We start from the raw sequence: 5,194 nt of genomic DNA on the forward strand, positions 1-5,194 counted from the left end.
GTTTTGAAGTACAAGAGGTGTTTCAAACAAGCCTGAGAATATTCTATGAGATTAATGCGTGGTTTTAAGAATTTTTCGTGGATTGTCGAGCGTCGATGTTCATTATTTTCAGTCTAATCTCCAATGAGGGATGTTTGAGTAGCCCAATGAAACAGGCCTATGAAATGACCGGGTGTGAGCCGCGTTATTGACGCTTGTCTAGAATGGCCTCCGTTTTAATGCTGATGTCTGCCGCGTCATGCTAGTTTTGGTGAGGGCTAATCATTTTTGGTAGAATGGTTGAATTTGATAGTTTGCTAATCCACAAACAAGAAAGGTGTTTGAAGCTCCGGAAGTGATGCAAAGAACGGAATTACAGTAATCAGTGCAGGATGAATGTGACAGAAAAAGGACAATGCAAAGATGACCTAGGGATGACTGCAGACAAGTTCGAAGTTAAACCCGATTTTCATCTGATCCGGTAATGTCAGTCATCCTTGAACAGTATCTATATCTCGTTCTTTTGTTAGAGCTACCTTCTTCAAATTACCTGACTGATCTTCGGTGTTTTCTCTCTCGCTTCAGAAACTAAAGTGGACATTTTTTGGATTATATATATGTGGTGCAAAAGTAATCTTTCAGATGTAACATCCTTTTGGTGCCTAGCTTCCATGCCATCCGAAGGAAGCGCCAGGACTGGGATATTGTCAGGTTGCCCAGCCTAGACAGGAGAACTCGAGAGGCAGAGGTCGGTTTCGAACCACGGACCTTCCGTACTCTAACTGCTGAGCTATCTCGCCCCTGATTAACGGACAACCAGTGCATGACTCGCTTCCGACCACTAAGTAGAACAGTTTCGTACTGAACCTTTACACTTTCAGCTGCAGTATCACGCGAGTTGCTGACACGGTCCTTAGAGCGGATAACAGGGCGAAAATGCATTCCTGTGGAACACCAAAAGTAACCAGCAACCTAATGTAGTTAAGGTACTAAATAGCTACACAGCCACCGTGCCTGGCACGATGAAATCATCCATTAGTTGTTTAGGCACATAAGGTCATCAGAAATGTGGGCAAGACTAACGAAACTGTGGGTACTTAGACTGTGACGGAATTAGCGTTTTCAAAAACAACAGGTTACTGGAGCTACGCATTCTCAAACGGTTAATCATGAAACGACCATGCTCTGGGAACAAATTTGTCCTCTGCTATTCCCGTAATGATGGTTTCGCAAAGGGAGCTTCGCATGGTCCAGTGCTCCCGAGTTGTTGCTCGAACCCGACATGCAATGCATATTTACTCGGTCACGGTGCTTGTGTAGAGATTGACCTCGCGGTTAGCTGACCACCTTCATATATGATAATTATGACCAGGAAGGTGAATGCTCCACACAGAATGTCCAATAGAATGCAACGTACGTTCCCGAACTGAATCACACCGCGTTCTCTCACCCTGGTTGAGGTTGATGCATGAGATAGTTTGACTAGTTGTGTTCACTTAACGGACAAACGAACACATCGATCTTGCAAGGTCACTCCATTTGAGTGAACTTGAATGGTCGATGTCTGATTCTAAGTTAGCCCCCCAACGTCCGCACTCTGACCCACTCGCCCTGTTTAATTACGACTGGTCGGCTTGTGTGACAAACTGTTTCACAGTTAAGACTGTGTAAATTAGACAGCAGCGGAAACTGAGACTGCTGAGTTATCCGCAACCCCGACTAGTGTCGGCTGGCGCATAAAACTGAGAAGTCACCAGAGGGCCTTGTAATAATATGAGTACGATAAAGAGAGACGGGGGCAGGAATGTGAATTTCGGAAACAGTTTTCGTTGATGACACGTAATAGGTCGAGGCTTAGATCTGACATGACTAGATGTCAAAACTTGTGGCTACGAACGAAACTGTTATTTAAGGATGTCAATGGACAAGGTTCCGTCAGAAAACTCATCAAAAACCAAAACACAAACGAAGCAAAATAGTACAAGACTAAGATGTTGCTGTGTCAGTTTCTAGTGGGTAATTCTTGCAAACATGTAACGGGCTAAGTTGGTTGAACAAACGAAAGTCCCAGATCGGCAAACCACAAAAGGCTGCAATGGGACCTATTGATTATCTGATTCGAATATGGATCAAAGAAGCACCGGCATTATTTTTGAAGTCTGTTGTTACTTTTGAAACGACTATCCAGAACCGTAGATTTAGCGCGTAACCTAGTTTTCCAGATGTACTGAAAGTAACCGGAAAAAACAATCAATGATTGAAAGTTTGAGATTTTTTAATGAACAAGGATAGCGGACGCATTTGTTTCCTGTCGTTCTTTGACGTGGGCAAGCGATTCATCCTCCCATGGCATCATGATCCAGACTTTTGTGCGTCGTTTGAATTCGTCACAAATGGGACACTTTCATGGCATCACGATCCCGACCTTTGTGCGTCGTTTGAATTCGTCACAAATGATTCACTGTACAGGCGCTCAGGTGACCAAGTCGTGTTTCTGCCCTTATATTTGGCAATATTTCGAAACAAAAATCGTATTCAGTGGCATCTGATGTGTTCTGTAAGACAAGCAAAAACCTGTAGAAAAACAGTTAGGAAATACGAACTTGACGAACAAACCAAGGTCCTGAATATGCTCATTCATGCCACACTTCTGTTGTCACTGAGAAAGGGTGACTTAATTAGTTGGTATTTTGCTACTAAAACTGTCAAACTCATTTTCCAATTTTGACAGGTAGTGCCTAGTTACTAATCCTTGGGGCCAAGTAGTTCCCCAGTAGGATGCGAGTCCAACACATGATTCTTGGTTTCAAAAGGTTGGTCCTTCACTAACTTAATGCAAGTTGTACAAACCTATCTATGGGTAAGATTTTGGGAGATGAAGTGAGTCATACCTCTGGTTGACCATTTCGTTGCTTCCAAGACTTTCAATGGCTTTTTCGTCGAGGTGATTGAGGCAGTTTGTCTGCGGAGATACAACGAGCAAACGCCGATATCGTCAGTGACTCTGGGGGTGGGGATTACTTGAGCGACCCCAGAGAAAGTGATGGATCGTTGTTAGCGACCTTTTCATTCGCGGGAACAGGATTTTGGGAGACCTTCAGAATTTATGAATCAACAGACTTTTGGAAATTGTAAGCACAATGTTTGTGAAATAAGTCCCATAAAAAAACACAAGCGGTGATTTTACTGAAAGCACCTGCTGTTATTGCTGAGGTGCCCATTTATCTTCACTATCTGTCCTGGTGCCAAAACAATCGGCTTGTTTTGCCATATCATCGTCTTTGTAAGTGGTTCTTTTACGTTTTCTACCTTGTATTTTTCATTTGCTGTCGTGATGGGGTCTAGTTCTCCCGAAAAATTGATCTTGTTCATTATGTTTCACCGGTTGACTAGTCAACACATTGTGCGCGATTGCCGCTTGTCGCTCGAGCTTCGCAGACCTGCAAGAAGCCAGCATGCTGTGGTGAAAAAATTCGCTTTCGCTCAGCCAGCTTACAGCAGCTGAGCCGTTCGGAATAACCAAAAATCACGTCGGTCACAGTCTGGCTTTTTTGGCTTGGAGATTCCTGCCCCAGCATGGCGATTCTAGTGTGACTTGTGGATAAATCTGTGACAGCTCTATGAACGAAGCTGTGGTAATCTTACTTTTTCCTGAAAACAAATGTGTCCAGCTAGCATACGCCTTTATACACCATGATGCGAGTGATGGCTGGCCGAGGCTCCGAATGAGCGTTGCAATCACATGCCAAATGGCGATAACTCGAACTCTTGATTTCACTCTCAACCTAAGCACTCCTAGAACGGCAACAGGAACAGCTCAGTCAGTTTCAAATGCGGATTATCGAGGAGCACCTAATGGGCACTGTGTCTATGAATACAACAAAAATAGATAGGCCTCCATCTTCCACATATAATGCTGTCAATTCAATCACCGAGTTAGATTATGCAGGACCTGGAAGACCTTTTACAAGCTGATTTAATGAAAATGTGGACCTGCTTCAAACCGATTTTTCCACTCTGACGACAGAAAGTGTGACTGGTGCTGCGGAAAGTGGAGACAGCCATACACGATCGGTCCACAAACTTTACCTCCAAAAACTCTCATATGACCTTGGGCTCGTGGATGCAATCAACACTCTAGCCCGACTATTCTCTGAACGGTGTTTCCTGTTTAATAATCGGTGTCAGCATTCCAAGATCACCATGAAAGTTACTGAAGCGTTCATTACGTGTGAAAGTCAGAACAACAAAGAATGTGAACGCTTCAAACTCAGCAAAGTGATCAGTGCAAATTAATGCCTAGAAGCTAAATGAATTTAAAGCAGGTCAGGAAAGTTGGTTTTACGGTCAGTGACTTTTTCCGCCTTGTCGGAACTACAGATATAATGTGTGGACCCAAAAATAGCATTAGGAGGAAAGCTGCAGAGACAATTTCACGCAAATGTTGGCCTGGGAAAGAGCAAACTCTGTAGCTGTCACCGCTACATTCAAGATGAATTTACCAGGTCAACACAACCTCGTCAAGCTACACCGGTTACTCTCCAATTTGACTTCATCCTACTTTCAAAACAAGCCTAGAAAGTCATTGGATAGTCACCGTTTGAACCCATAAAGTCTGTCCGCCGCTAACCTGAAACAGACCGAAAATGTGAACTGCTGTGTGAAGCTCTCATAAGTCAAACTCAATAGTGCTTGCTACCGCATCAGCCGCACAAGTCTTGATATCCTCGGTTCGGACTGTGGACTGGATTGCTGAGTTTCAACTGCTGTTGCAATACCATTACGCTGTATGCGAAAAAGTTATTGTAGACGGTGTCAATATGATCATAGAACCGCCAGATCCTGACTGTTTCATGCTTGCTGCAGTTACACCCAAATTAGAAGCCGGTTGAAAAGCACGTCACACAGTGATCACCATAAGGTTGTCATCCGACAGACGTAGCCTTCTCTGTTTCGACTAATTCTGCCAGCATCCAGAGAAATTACACGTGAAATATCTGTCCTTCAATTCACAGTTCCGTGATCAGACAGACCATTTCACTGTTATCGACGAACGTTGTCCGCAGTTAGTCGTCGGGGAGAAACCGTCAGAAGAGACCACGCAGGAGTTCCGTTTGGTCGATAGCGTGGTGATTCGAGGCCGTTAACGACAACCATGATGGATGCAAGGTGCAACACTACACTGCGAAAGTCAGCTCCCAGGCGTGGACACACC

This window comes from Opisthorchis viverrini, assembly GCF_000715545.1.
Source record: "Opisthorchis viverrini unplaced genomic scaffold opera_v5_115, whole genome shotgun sequence".
Lineage (NCBI taxonomy): Eukaryota > Metazoa > Platyhelminthes > Trematoda > Opisthorchiida > Opisthorchiidae > Opisthorchis > Opisthorchis viverrini.